Source organism: Bubalus kerabau, chromosome 23, assembly GCF_029407905.1.
Source record: "Bubalus kerabau isolate K-KA32 ecotype Philippines breed swamp buffalo chromosome 23, PCC_UOA_SB_1v2, whole genome shotgun sequence".
Classification (NCBI taxonomy): Eukaryota; Metazoa; Chordata; class Mammalia; order Artiodactyla; family Bovidae; genus Bubalus; species Bubalus kerabau.
In genome coordinates this window covers 27577133-27592645 of record NC_073646.1, presented here as the reverse complement: position 1 = coordinate 27592645, position 15513 = coordinate 27577133, and the positions used below count along the sequence as shown (strand labels likewise).

The window sequence follows — 15513 nt, the reverse complement described above, 5'->3', positions numbered from 1 at the left end:
AGAGTGAAAAAGTTGGCTTAAAGCTCAACATTCAGAAAACGAAGATCATGGCATCCGGTCCCATCACTTCAAGGGAAATAGATGGGGAAACAGTGGAAACAGTGTCAGACTTAATTTTGGGGGGCTCCAAAATCACTGCAGATGGCGACTGCAGCCATGAAATTAAAAGACGCTTACTCCTTGGAAGGAAAGTTATGACCAATCCAGATAGCATATTGAAAAGCAGAGACATTACTTTGCCAACAAAGGTCCGTCTAGTCAAGGGTATGGTTTTTCCAGTAGTCGTGTATGGATGTGAGAGTTGGACTGTGAAGAAAGCTGAGCGCCGAAGAATTGATGCTTTTGAACTGTGGTGCTGGAGAAGACTCTTGAGAGTCCCTTGGACTGCAAGGAGATCCAACCAGTCTATTCTAAAGGAGTTCAGTTCTGGGTGTTCTTTGGAAGGAATTATACTAAAGCTGAAACTCCAGTTCTTTGGCCACCTCATGCGAAGAATTGACTCATTGGAAAAGACCCTGATGCTGGGAGGGATTGGGGGCAGGAGGAGAAGGGGACGACAGAGGATGAGATGGCTGGATGGCATCACCGACTCAATGGAGGTGAGTTTGAGTGAACTCTGGGAGATGGTAATGGACAGGGAGGCTTGGTGTGCTGCAATTCATGGGGTCACAAAGAGTCAGACACGACTGAGTGACTGAACTGAACTAACGGAAGCGCTTAGCCTTGCTAGACTAGGCAAGCTTTGCTAGAAAGTTACTGCTGCTGCTGCTGCTGCTGCTGCTACTAAGTCCCTTCAGTCGTGTCCGAATCTGTGCAACGCCAGAGACGGCAGCCCACCAGGCTCCGCTGTCCCTGGGTTTCTCCAGGCAAGAACACTGGAGTAGGTTGCCATTTCCTTCTCCAATGCATGACAGTGAAAAGTGAAAGTGAAGTTGCTGAGTCATGTCCGACTCTTAGCGACCCCGTGGACTGCACCCTACCAGGCTCTTCCGTCCATGGGATTTTCCAGGCAAGAGTACTGGAGTTTGTTGCCATTGCCTTTTCCGAGAAAGTTACTAGGAGCAGGTAACTCTAGCTCCAGCAGCATGTTCGGGAACTAGGCAGAACTCTAGCCCCAGGAATGCCTCTCAGGCTAGAGGTTACTCCCTTGGCTACCTGCCTCAGGGGCCAGCAACCTGAAAGTGAGTCTTTGTCATGGCTGTGTCTCCCATCTTTGTGGATAGAAGCTCTGCTGGTGACCACGTGGTTTTTGAGGACACAGATCAGGTTACAGGATCTGGTCAGATTGGAAATACAATGGGCTTCTTCCTTTGGTAGCGCTTGCTCTTAATGGGCCGGAGGAGACTCTCTGATGGCCTTTATCTCAATTCCTTAGATATTACTTTCTGTGTAATCTGTGGAAATGAACTGGAAGGATTGGCCCTAGTAGCTTGAGGAGAAAAATCACTTTTTCCTCGCTGGCCAACCCTCCACCACCTCTTTTGCTGTCACATATACTGGCATGGTGACACACAGAAGGGACATCTTGGTTGTTGTTTGTCCCTTTATAACTCACCATTTCTACTGCAGTCAGGACTGTACTCGGGAATGTACATGGGCACACGTAAGATGGATGATTCCCCCAGTAGTACTTGTTTGGGAAACATTCCAGGAAAGCTAATCTGTTACATTCTGGGTGGCATCAGAGGAAAAGGGGAAATCAAATAAAGGTCTTGGCGGTATGGAACTAAATCAATCTGGGATGCCATCAGGTCTATCCCTGGTGTGTCTCCACCCTGCCTCAGTGGTAGAATCAGGAGGGAAAAGTAAGACCCCTGCATTGGTAAGGGACAGACTAAGTCCGACCTGGGAAAGAAAGCTGCAGTGGAGAGTCTGTCTACATCCCCATCTAGAGCAGGGAAGGACATTTCCATTGGAAAAAAGTCATGGCTGTGGATGCTGCTTTTTTCTCTCTTATAGATGGGAGCTAGCAATTCCAGAACCACTTCTTCAAAATGTATTTTTAAAAACTGGGACAAGTTTCATCCCCAGAGTTTAAAAAGGACACTCCTGATCTTCTTCTGTGATACTGAATGGCCACAGTATCCTTTAGAAGATGGGGAATGCTGACCTGTTGAAGGATCTCAATTATCACTGTTTTACAACTAGACGGGATCTGTAGAAAACAAGAGAAAAGGGTAGAAGTGACATATGTGTTGTTCTTTATCTGTCTGCAAGACATGTCAGACTTATGTCCTAAGGGCGCAGATCTGGGTGTGAAATCTTCAGCTCCTTCCTGTCCTCTTACTTTGCCCCTGTATCAGAGGCTCCCAACTGAACGGGCTGAGAATCAAGGCACCCTTCCAGAAGGGGTTGCCTCAGTCTCGGTACAAATTCAAACAGTACCAATCACAGTCGAGACTATCTAGAGAATCCAGAAAAGTATATAGAAGCCTTTACGGGACTAACTTTACTTTATGACCTTACTTAGAAAGATGTAACATATGTCTTGGGACAGACGCTGACTCCTGACTCGAGAGCTCTAGTTGTGAGGGAAGCTACTACTTTTGGAGATGAATGGCTTGAACGTGAGACAAGGGGAAAGAGGGAACATGAAATAGCCCTCCTTCCTACTAGGAGCCAAGCAGTTCCTATAACAGAGTCATTTTGTCAGGTGTATTCTTAAAGGACTCAAGTGAGCACATGCTAAGACTTTAAACTATGCTGTTTGCTGACATAGAACAGGGAGAGAAGGAAACTCCTGATAAACTCCTAGTATAGACTACGGGAGGCTCTCCACCAGTTTACTAATGTCGATTTTCAAAGGGCAGAAAGAGGAAAATAGAAGGAAAAAGAGAACCAGGCAAAACACTGAAGCCCCAAGCTGTTAGATCTGCTCTGAAACAGCCTCAGGAAAAATGCCCAGAGGAACCCAGGTGAAAAGGGATGGGCTTGCTATTATTGTGGAAAAGGAGGGGCATCTCAAGTGGGATTGCCCTCAGGCATCTAAGCCGCCCCAGCTCCCTGTCCTGTCTGCAAAGGACCTTACTGGAGAAGAGATTGCCCTCCAAGGTGTAGGCCCCAGGGGTCAGACTCTCAAGACAATCGGACTGGAAGTGCTCAGGGGTTCCCACACAAGCTCCTGTCCTAGTAACACCTGAGGAACCCCGGGTATTAATCACTGTGGAGGGCCAATCAATCTTTTCTTTTGGACACTGGGGCAACTTTCTGCTCACTAAAGCTCCTGGTCTGCTTTCATCATGATCCACTACCGTAATGGGGCTGTCTGGACAAGCCAAATATTTTTCAATCATTGATTTGAAGGATGCTTTCTAGAGTTAAGCCTATGTTAGATCATCCTCTACCTATGAGTTTAAGACAATTGAAAGGATTCTTGGGCATTTCAGGCTACTGCCACATTTGGATTCCAGGTTATGGGGAACTTGCCTGGCCTTTATATAAACTTATAACTGAGACTCAGCAGGCCCAAACCGACAAGCTGGTTTGGTCTCTAGTTACTCAAAAGGCTTTTCAGTCAGTTCAGTTCAGTCGTTCAGTCCTGTCCGACTCTGTGACCCCATGAATCGCAGCACGCCAAAAGGCTTTTAAGGCTCTTCAAATTGCTCTCTTGCAGGCTTCAACTTTGAATTTGCCCACAGGATCAGAGTTTAGTTTGTTTGTTACTGAAAATAAAGGCTACAGCCACATTGTTTAAGGGTGATTGTTACTATTGTTTTACTAATGCCTAAAGTTTTTAAGTTGACTAATGGGCAAAATTTTACTGTACTGACTTCTCATGATGTAAGTGGGATCTTAAACTCTAAAGTTCAGAGCAACAATGCTCCACCTTTAAAGCTGCTGTAACTCAAGGGGTATCAAAAGCTCTAGGAATAGTATATCACTTACACTGTTCCTGGAGACCCCAATCTTCAGAAAAAGTTGAAAAGGCTAGTGACAGTATTAAAAGACACCCATGTAAGATAACTCAAGAAACACAAGACAGCTGGTTTACAGTTCTACGCATAGCTTTAATGAGGTCTTGAACTGCCCTCCCCACCCAAATAAGTGGCTGTCTCTATGACAGACTGTTTTTGTGCACAGATATTGTCATAGATCCTGAAGCCTTAAAATTAACTATGTGACTCAGCTTTTAGCTTTTCAACAGACATTACTGGGAGGTTAACTCCTGACCCAGCCTTTGAATCAAACAAGACGGTGTTTAAGCCAGGAACCGAGATGGGCCTGAGAATCTATGTGGGCTTGCTCCTGCTGACTCCAAAAGTCCTGAGTCTGTCAGTTGACGCTCAAGACAATGCCTTCCTGTCCTGGCTCATTCCTATGCCACATAATTGCTGGGTCTGCGGAGCACTCCCCTCCTCATCAATTGGAGACTTCCCATGGTGAGTTTCTCCACTTCAAGGAAAGGACTTTCTTCAATTCTGAGAATATCTTCACCAACAACAATCATATGTGACTCCTCTTCTTGATCTGATGACATCTAACAATCCTAAGGGGAGAAGGCAATGGCACCCCACTCCAGTACTCTTGCCTGGAAAATCCCATGGACTGAGGAGCCTGGTAGGCTGCAGTCCATGGGGTCGCTAAGAGTCGGACACGACTGAGGGACTTCACTTTCACTTTTCACTTTCATGCATTGGAGGAGGAAATGGCAACCCACTCCAGTGTTCTTGCCTGGAGAATCCCAGGGACGGCGGGGCCTGGTGGGCTGCCGTCTATGGGGTCGCACAGAGTCAGACACGACTGAAGTGACTTAGCAGCAGCAGCAGCAACAATCCTAAGATGGATGTAACTATGGGCATAATGTAACTTTTAATTTTGATTATGTTTTAACTTGGTTTAATGACTATTTTGCTGCACAAAAGAAGGTAAATGGGTCTAGATCTGAAGGTTTTCTACCTGATGTTTATCAAATATGGGATGAGGTCATATGGCTAACTCCTAAAGAGGGACGCCTACTATCTAATGCTCCTATATGCTGGAAACAAATAGAGCCATCCCCAGAAGTTAGCCGACAACTTAATTATAATGATTAGAAACAACTGGAATTTTTGCCTCAAGAAATATGCAATGTAATCATTCCTGTGTTTTCCAATCCCAGTTCAGGTCCTCCTTTTGCCTGGCCAGGCACTGATTGGGACTGGATCCCTTAGTCATGCTGGCTTGCCCCAAACAGGGTCTACTGGATATGTGGCTCTTACCTATGGCAGTGGCTTCCCCCGGTTGAATAGGGAGATGCACCCTAGGTCTAGCTTTTACTCTTTTTTTTTTTTTTAGCTTTTACTCTTGGCTTCATATTTTCAGAGCTTGCAGAGAAGCCTTACTAATCTGCCACATGTTAAAACTCATTGTATGATATGTATTTCACTGGTATGATTATCTGGCTGCATATCCGTTCCCTCTCTGGGAACAACAGATAAGATGTTATGCTATAAGTGGATGCTCTGACTAACTTTTAGCCCTTAATGGTGAACAAATACAAATTAGAAAGGTGGTTTTACAAAACAGATTGGCCTTAGATATTCTAACGGCTGCACAAGGAGAAACTTGTGCCATTATTCATACCCAGTATGAGTACTAATGTTACTCACTTTACTAAACACATGAACAAGATGATTCAGGCTATGGATTCTCCTGAAGCCTCAGTCACCTCACTTTGGGAAAGGTTAACTGGCTCCCCATGGTGGAAAACTGTCTTAATCGTAATAATTCTAATTGTTCTGTATTTACTGTTTGCTCCCTGCATCTGTAACTGTATAACTGGATTTGTTTCTAACCATTTGAAAGCTTTTAAGTTACAAATGGTTGTCCAGGCTCCTACGAGTGCCACAACTTCTTCCAAATATTATTTGGGGCCCCTGGATCAGAGACCCTCAATACGAGCCTTAGGGGAATATGTTGTCTCAACAATTTACAGACCACGCCTCTCAACAGCAGGAAGTAGTTATGGAATGAAAACGACACCCCTTTCCCTTGGCAACATAATTCTCCTAAAAGAAAAGGGTGGGGTGGGGGGGGAATGAGAGAGTCAATTCCTAGGTAGGTTGATAAGAAGTCCGGAGTTCCCGGGGAGGAGAAAGGGGTCTGGGGCTCTCGAAGCAGAGATAGGGGTCTGGAATTCTCAAGGAGAAAAGGACAAACATCATTTTTTTCTCTACATTCCTTAGTCTTAGTCACATAAAATGTCTTTTCTTTAAGCCCAGAACTGATGACCACACAACAAACAACTAAGTTTAAACTCTGTACTAAGGATTACATAATAACAATATACCCTGCTTGAGGACAGTTTCTCCTTTCTGAAAACCTGACTAATCCTGTTATCTTAAAATGTAAATTGCGGGAGTGGGTCTAGTCAGATCTTTACAAACTTGAGCCATTCTTTTGATTTATTGTAATAACCAATTTAAAAAGTATATAACTCCCTTGCTAACCCTAGCGAGGAGGGCACGCTCCATCCCCCTTCTGATGTCTTTGTCAGAAGCTTTCTCTGTCTCTTTTTATACTTTAATAAAACTCTGCTATACAAAAGCTCTTGAGTGATCAAGCCTGGTCCCTCGTCCCAAAGTTAAATCGTTGGAGATCACGAGTCTGACTTTTTGTCATAAGCTATTACCTTCCTCCAGGGGATCTTCCTGACCCAGGGATTGAACCACATCTTCTGGGTGGGGCTCCTGACTGGCAGGTGGATTCTTTACCACTGATCCACTGGGCAAACCTGGGGAAATGCTTAGAACTAGTCTATTCATTTTTCCACCTGGAAGCCTCTTGAGAAATGTGAACAAGGCTCATATCAGCCCTTAGTCTCTTCCTAGCTGAACATCCTCAGTTCAGTTCAGTTCAGTCACTCAGTCGTGTCGGACTCTTTGCGACCCCATGAATTGCAGCATGCCAGGTCTCCCTGTCCATCACCAACTCCTGGAGTTTACCCAAACTCATGTCCATCAAGTCGGTGATGCCATCCAACCATTTCATCCTTTGTTGTCCCCTTCTCCTCCTGCCCCCAACCCCTCCCAGCATCAGGGTCTTTTCCAGTGAGTCAACTCTTGGCATGAGGTGGCCAAAGTACTGGAGTTTCAGCTTCAACATCAGTCCTTCCAATGAACACCCAGGACTGATCTCCTTTAGAATAGACTGGTTGGATCTCCTTGCAGTCCAAGGGACTCTCAAGAGTCTTCTCCAACACCACAGTTTAAAAGCATCAATTCTTCGGCACTCAGCTTTCTCTATAGTCCAACTCTCACATCCATACATGACCACTGGAAAAACCATAGCCTTGACTAGACGGACCTTTGTTGGCAAAGTAATGTCTCTGCTTTTTAATATGCTATCTAGGTTGGTCATAACTTTCCTTCCAAGGAGGAAGCGTCTTTTAATTTCATGGCTGCAGTCACCATCTGCAGTGATTTTGGAGCCCAAAAAAATAAAGTCTGACACTGTTTCCACTGTTTCCCCATCTATTTCTCACGAAGTGATGGAACCAGATGCCATGATCTTTGTTTTCTGAATTTTGAGTTTTAAGCCAACTTTTTCACTCTCCTCTTTCACTTTCATCAAGAAGCTTTTTAGTTCCTCTTCACTTTCTGCCATAAGGGTGGTGTCATCTGCACATCTGAGGTTATTGATATTTCTCCCGGCAATCTTGATTCCAGCTTGTTCTTCTTCCAGCCCAACGTTTCTCATGATGTCTCTCTGCATATAAGTTAAATAAGCAGGGTGACAATATACAGCCTTGACGTGTACCTATTCCTATTTAGAACAGTTCTAACAGTTCTAACTGTTGCTACCTGACCTGCATATAGGTTTCTCAAGAGACAGGTCAGGTGGTCTGATATTCCCATCTCTTTCAGAATTTTCCACAGTTTATTGTGATCCACACAGTCAAAAGCTTTGGCATAGTCAATAAAGCAGAAATAGATGATGTTTTTCTGGAACTCTCTTGCTTTTTCCATGATCCAGCAGATGTTGGCAATTTGATCTCTGGTTCCTTTGCCTTTTCTAAAGCCAGCTTGAACATCTGGAAGTTCATGGTTCACGTATTGCTGAAGCCTGTCTTGGAGAATTTTGAGCATTACTTTACTAGCATGTGAGATGAGTGCAATTGTGTGGTAGTTTCAGCATTCTTTGGCATTGCCTTTCTTTGAGATTGGAATGAAAACTGACCTTTTCCAGTCCTGTGGCCACTGCTGGGTTTTCCAAATTTACTGGCATATTGAGTGCAGCACTTGCACAGCATCATCTTTCAGGATTTGAAATAGCTCAACTGGAATTCCATTACCTCCACTAGCTTTGTTTGTAGTGATGCTTTCTAAGACCCACTTGACTTTGCATTCCAGGATGTCTGGCTCTAGGTGAGTGATCACACCATCATGTGTGATTACTATGTGATCTAATTATATTATTAGATATTAGACTATATCTAATAGTCACATAAGACCAAGACCCAAGTCTTAAAACCACTGCAGGAGGAACACATGTTTCAACTCTGCTTCTAAAATCTGGTGTCTCAAGGGACTTCCCTGGTGGTCAATGCAGGGGACTTGGGTTTACTGCCTGGTGGGGAAACTAAGATTTCCATGGCATGGCATGAGGCAATTAAACCCAAGGGCTGCAAATAGAGAAATACCCTCAGGCCGCTATGAGGACAAGGCTCAGCCAAGGAAAAAAAAGGTGGTGTCTCAAAATAAATACAACAAAGATATCCAAAGAAATCTTTACATTAAAAAAAAGGTAGAAAATAAGTTAAATAGCCAACATGAATAAGAATTAGCTTATATCGCTTAAACAAATTCGTTTTATAGAATATTGTTCAGCCTTTTAGCAAAAAGTGGTAGATTTTCAGCATAGAAAGATTGTCATGATAATGCGAGTAGAAAAAAACAAGTTGCAAAACAGTGTGTGTGACATCTGTTTGTCTGCTAGGCAGGAAGTCTGTCTTTCTCAGCTTCTCTCTCTCCCATCTCTCTGCCTCTTAGACATTTTGTTTTTTAGTGTATCTATATACAAATGGGGGGAGAATGTTTCCTGAACGCTGCATACTTATTTCTAAATACTAGAGATGTCTTGTTTCCAGAGTATAGAGGATGAGGTTTGGGGGATCGTAATGATATAATTGATATCTGTAATGTTTTTTATAAAGAGCACATATTACTTTCATAATCAGAAAACAGCGACAACAACAATAAAGGATTCGCAGTGCTTTGGTGAGCTCCGAATATCACGGTGTTGATCTATTTCCTCCGTCACATTCTTTTTGTTTATTCATGCAACAAATGCTCTTTAAGGCCTTCTCTGCACCAGACCTCATGCTGGGCCTTGGGCTCTTAGAGCTTAGTGAGGTGTGATCTCTGTTGTGAGAAGCTCACAGATGTCAGAGAAAACCCAGCATGATAAATGCTAAAACAGAGGAAATCACTGGGGGAGGGACTCCCTGAGTCTTGACGATAATAGCATTTGTCAACCATAGACAGTTTTTGGGTGATTGAGAGCAGCCTGTGCAAAGGCCCAGAGGCAGGAAGAGCTGTGCTGTTTTGCTTAACCGTCCACCTATTTCCTCCTAGTCCAAGCTATCACCATCCCTCACTGCCCTCCACTGCATTCTTCCCCTCCAGACTATCTCTGACCTAACAGTAGAGTGATCTTTCAAAAGCACAAAGGCAACCATGTCAACCCCCTGCTCAAAACCAACTCTGTGGCTTCCTCTTGTGACTAGGAGAAAAAAAATCCAAAGATCCTCCACCCAGCAGATCCTGCACCCAAGTTAACAGTAAATCTGTTGGTTCTACTTTCAAAACATGTCCTGACTCCGACTGCCTCTCGCCATCTTCAGTGTAGCCACTGCTGCAAACCACCATTGCCTCTTCCCTGTGTTTTCAAAGAAGCTTCCTCACTGTCCTTCTGCTTCTAACTCCCAAACCCATCTGCCCCCAGCTTAGTCAAAGTCATCATGTCAGGCCTCTGGTCTAAACTTCCAACATCTCCTATTTCACCCAGAGCCAAAGCCAAAGGCTTCATAGTGGCCCACGGTCTCTGCACATCAGGCTCTTCATTGCCCCTCTGACGTCACCCCTTCCTGCTCTTCTCTCACCCACCTCTTCTCTCACCCACTTGTCACCACTCACAATGGCCTCCTGCTCTTCTGTTCACATCAGGCTCGCTCTGGCCTGGGGCCTTTGCTCCGGGGTTTCTCTGTTTGGAATTCTATGCCCCTAGATGATCACATGACTTCCTCTCTTACCATCTTCAAAACCGCTCTCCTGATTTCTATCTTTATCTCAGAACCCTCTCTTCCTGAGTACCATTATCACTCCCAGCCTCTTTCTCTCCTTGCTTCTCTTTTTTTCTTGTGGCAAGCATTGACTCACTCATTGACTTCTCACGTTTGCCCAGATACAGAGATGAAACTTCCTGCCATTTGGGATGATGGCAGGTGGTTAAGAGTGTGATAGCTATGTGGCTGTGGGTGTCATTTCTCAAATTTTCTGAGGTAGAGGCTCTTGCTGAGGGAGGAAACAGAGCTGGACTCCATCTTAGGCCAGGCTGTGAACATTAGGCTACACGTATGGTCACCCTCCCAATGGACTCTGAACTTCGTGCCCGGTGTCTATATAAATAGCATACCAATGGAAAACCAGACCCCCCGGATAAAAGAGCCTCAGGACTTGCACTTGGACTCCCTGTTGCCTAAAAGAATATGCTAATGTCATGCGAGTGTCTGTTCCTTGGTTCTTTGTCTCATCACAACAAAGATTTGGAGCAACGGACATTAAAGCCCTCGGTGCATCACAGCTCTCGGGTCTTGGACAAACCGTGTTACAGCTCTTAGGCAAATCAGTGTTACAGCTCCATTTTATTTAGAAGATAGCAGGAGAATCCAAGACTCGAAGAGAAGAGAGTGGAGGAGTGCGTGGGGAGGGGCGGGGGGGGAGAGAGAGAGAGAGAGAGAGCGCGCGCGCGTGCGTGCATGCACGAGGGAGAGAGTCCGAGAGAAAGCGCTTTGGCTCCTCCTTTTTTCTTCCACCTGGGCCTGCCCTATGCAAATTGGGCTTAGCCAGGAGTGCTGTTTGTTCTGCCTGAAGTTTTCACTCTGGTCCTCGGATCTTCCTTTGACCTTCCTTGTCTTTTAGCCACCTTTTGGACTCCTTTTCCCTATTCTACCTACCTAACACTAATTATCTCTGTAACAGAACAAAGTGGTAAATTCCATTATGTTTATCGGGATATAACCACAGGCCTATTGATAAATATCCACTGTTTATCTAGTCTTGTAACACATGAATCATGGGTTAACTTTGATCCTATCTCTGTTTTACCTTGTCCAGACAGTTTCAAGGAATTTGGGGAGGTGGGTTTGAGCAAGTACACTTAGGGTATATAAGGTTTTCTCAAAAATTGGTCGGGGTCCTTGGCTAAGAGAAGACTCTGCCTTGGGCCCGCCGGCCCAAGATAGCGCACTCCACTATCTGCACTGTCCTTCTGAGTGAGTTTGTTTCCTGGAATGCGTGGCCACAACATTGCTAGATGTCCCACAGGGCAAGTTCAGGCGAGGTGAGAATTGGGAACTAGGGTTGAATGTGGCCTGGGTCAGGTCCAGATCAGGGACCAGCAATGAGAACACTGACCTGGGTGTCAGGCCAGAGCAGGGGGGCTCAAGCTGCTGGGAAAAGTTTGGAACCTTTGGGATTTGACTGAGGATTAAAAGCTTAAAAGTTAGGTTCTATTAATCCTACAAAGAGAAGGCGGTGGCGGCAACGGCGAAAAAAACAAAAAAAAATCCTACAAAGACCTATGAAACCCTATGTCCCGTGCCTGCTACCCTGTGCCCATCTGTCTGACATCATCTCCTCAAACTCTCCCCACTCTATGCAGCAGGCACTCTGGGCTCCTTGTTCCTAGAACTCCCCAGGTTCACTCCTTCCTGCCCCAGGGCTTTCGCAATTGCCATTCTCTCTTCTTGAAACACTCTCTCCCAGGAGTCTGCATTCTTATTCCTTTTTTCATTCAGGTCTTTACTTCAAGGTCACCTTTTCAGTGAGGCCTTCCTTGTCCCTGATCGCACACTACACATTCACATACCAGACTTCTTAGCCCCCTCTCTCCAGATTTTACTTTTTCTTCTTAATATCTATCCCTAACTAACAAATTAGAGATAGACCTGGACATGGAACAACAGACTGGCTCCAAATCAGGAAAGGAGTACATCAAGGCTGTATATTGTCATCCTGCTTATTTAACTTATATGCAGAGTGCATCACGGAAATGCCGGGCTGGATGACTCACAAGCTGGAATCAAGATTGCTGGGAGGAATATCAATAACCTCAGATATGCAGATGACACCACCCTTATGGCAGAAAGCGAAGAGGAACTAAAGAGCCTCTTGTTGAAAGTGAAAAAGGAGAGTGAAAAAGTTGGCTTAAAACCCAACATTCAGAAAATGAAGATCATGGCATCTGGTCCCATCACTTCATGGCAAATAGATGGGGAAACAATGGAAACAGTGACAGACTTTATTTTCTGGGGCTCCATAATCACTTGTGGATGGTGACTGCAGCCTTGAAATTAAAAGATGCTTGCTCCTTGGAAGGAAAGCTATGAGCAACCTGAAAGAAAATGAAAGGCGCTCAGTTGTGTCTGACTGTTTGTGACCCCATGGACTATTCTCCAGGCCAGAATACTAGAGTGGGTAGCCTTTCCCTTCTCCAGGGGATCTTCCCGACCCAGGGATCAAACCCAAGTCTTCATTGCATGTGGATTCCTTACCAGCTAAGTCATAAGGAGTCGGACACGACTGAGAGACTGAACTGAACTGCAACATGTGGGATCTTAGTTCCCCGACCAGGGATCAAACCCAAGACACCTACAGTGGAGGCACAGAGTCTTAACCTCTGGACCACCAGGGAAGCCCCAGTTTAAATTAAAAATTAAAAAAAATAAAAAGAGGATCATCCTATTTATTTCTAGTAAGAAATAAAAGAGTGGTTGGAAAATATCTGGCAAGTAATAGATGCTTGAGACTCCCCTAGGTTCATTCACAAATATTTATAGAAGACCTCCTTTGTGCACTGGCTCTTAGAGATATAGCAGTGAACAGCAATCCCTGTCATCAGTCTGTTGACATGCTAATGGAGACAGAGATAACAATAGATAAGGGCAATCGTTTGTTAGTTCAGTTCAGTCGCTCAGTCATGTCCGACTCATTGTGACCCCGTGGATTGCAGCACACCAGGCTTCCCTGTCCATCACCAACTCCCAGAGCTTACTCAAACTCATGTCCACTGAGTCAGTGATGTCATCCAACCATCTCATCCTCTGTCATCCCCGTCTCCTCCTGCCTTCAATTTTTCCCAGCATCAGGGTCTTTTCCAATGAGTCAGTTCTTTGCATCAGATGGCCAAAGTATTGGAGTTCCAGCTTCAGCATCAGTCCTTCCAATGAATATTCCAGACCAATTTCCTTTAGGATGGATGGGTTGGGTCTCCTTGCAGTCCAAGGGACTCTCAAGAGTCTTCTCCAACACCACAATTCAAAAGCATCAATTCTTCGGTGCTCAGCTTTCTTTATAATCCAACTCTCACATCCATATGTGACTACTGGAAAACCATAGCTTTGACTAGACGGACCTTTGTTGGCAAAGTAATGTCTCTGCTTTTTAATATGCTATCTAGGTTGGTCATAACTTTCCTTCCAAGGAGTAAGCGTCTTTTAATTTCAAGCCTGCAGTCACCATCTGCAGTGATTTTGGAGCCCCAAAAAATAAACTCTCTTATTGTTTCCATTGTTTTCCTATCTATTTGCCATGAAGTGATGGGACTGGATGCCATGATGTTAGTTTTTTGAATGTTGAGTTTTAAGCCAACTTTTTCACTCACCTCTTTCACTTTCAACAAGAGGCTCTTTAGTTCCTCTTCACCTTCTGCCATAAAGGTGGTGTCATCTGCATATCTGAGGTTATTGATATTCCTCCCAGCAATCTTGATTCCAGCTTGCGCTTCATCCAGCTCGGCATTTCCCATGATGTATTCTGCATATAGGGCTTCCCTCATAGTTCAGTTGGTAAAGAATCTGCCTGTAGTGCAGGAGATTCAGGTTCAATTCCTAGGTCGGGAAGATCCCCTGGAGAAGGAAATGGCAACTCACTCCAGTATTCTTGCCTGGAGAATTCCATGGACAGAGGAGCCTGGCAGGCTACAGTCCATGGGGTCACAAGAGTTGGAGATGACTTAGTGACTAAACCACCACCATTCTGCATATAAGTTAAATAAGCAGGGTGACAATATACAGCCTTGATGTACCCCTTTCCCGATTTGGAGTACAGTACAGCCACATGCTGCAAGGTACAACCAAAAAATAAAAATAAGTAAAATAACAATAAAAATAATAAAATAATTATTAAAAGTTTAAGTTGATATGTTGTATTTTCATTCAGTTCAAGAATTTTTTTTTTTTTTTTTTTTGGCCAAGAGGCATGCAGGATTTCAGTTCCCCCACCAGGAATCAAACCCGCAGCCTCTGCAGTGGAAGTGCAGAATCTTAACCATTGGACCTCTAGGGTACTCCTCCATCTTTGTGTGTGTGTAAGGTTATGTAATGCACCAAATACACGGTAGCTCCACACAGCCTGGAGGGAATGACTGGGCGCCCCCTAGGGCTCAGTGTGAAGTGGTGGCCCTCCACATAGCACAGGAAGAAAAACTTAGCTGTGCTGCACTAAGGGGTCATTAACACCCTTTCTGGGAGAAAGGATTTCAAGTGCTTTTTAAAACTTTTTTCCTCCTTACTAAGTTGCAATTTGTGATTTTTCTACAAGGACGTGCATGCTAGGTCGCTTCAGTCATTTCCAACTCTTTGTGACCCCATGGACTGTATAGCCCACCAGGTTCCCCTGTCCATGGGATTCTCCAGGCAAGAATACTAGAGTGGGCTGCCATTTCCTCCTCCAGGGGATTTTCCTGAAGCAGGGATCAAACCTGCATTTCCTGTGGCTCCTGCCACCCCGGAAGCCCTCAAAAAGCAACCCGTCCTTGCGACCATGACAGGACTCGAACCTGTAATCTTCTGATCCGAAGTCAGACGCCTTATCCATTAGGCCACATGGCCACTGACAACAACAACACAGTGATTTTGTAACAAGAAAAAAAATGTAGTGGAAAGAGCCTGCTGAAGTGTCTTCAGTGTATTGAAAATGTACAGAATGTCTATCTTCCCACAACAACCACAAAATTTTCCAAGTGTATGGAGGAAATTCCCTCGTGATCCAGTGGTTAAGACTCTGCGCTTCCAATGCAAGCAGCATGGGTTCAATCCCTGGTCAAGGTACAAAGATCCTGCTTGCGGCTCCGCAGGGCAGCATGTTTTGAGTTGGCAAAAAAATAGTTTGGGCTTTTCAATAAGATAGTACAGAAATATCCAAACAGACTTTTTGGCCAACTCAATAAAATAAAACGAAAAGTGCCTTGAACCCTAAAGTGTAGTGTTAGGATTCTGAATGATTATAACTGGAAATCACTGTAAGTAGCCCC

General features: G+C 44.6%; 1 non-coding gene across 1 annotated transcript; it reads right to left on the bottom strand.

Annotated features, from left to right (window-relative positions):
- Window positions 1-15018: 15018 nt before the first annotated feature.
- Window positions 15019-15091, bottom strand: TRNAR-UCG (transfer RNA arginine (anticodon UCG)). The gene has a single exon. It is a non-coding gene; the product is annotated as a tRNA-Arg (tRNA).
- Between the last annotated feature and the right edge of the window lie 422 nt (window positions 15092-15513).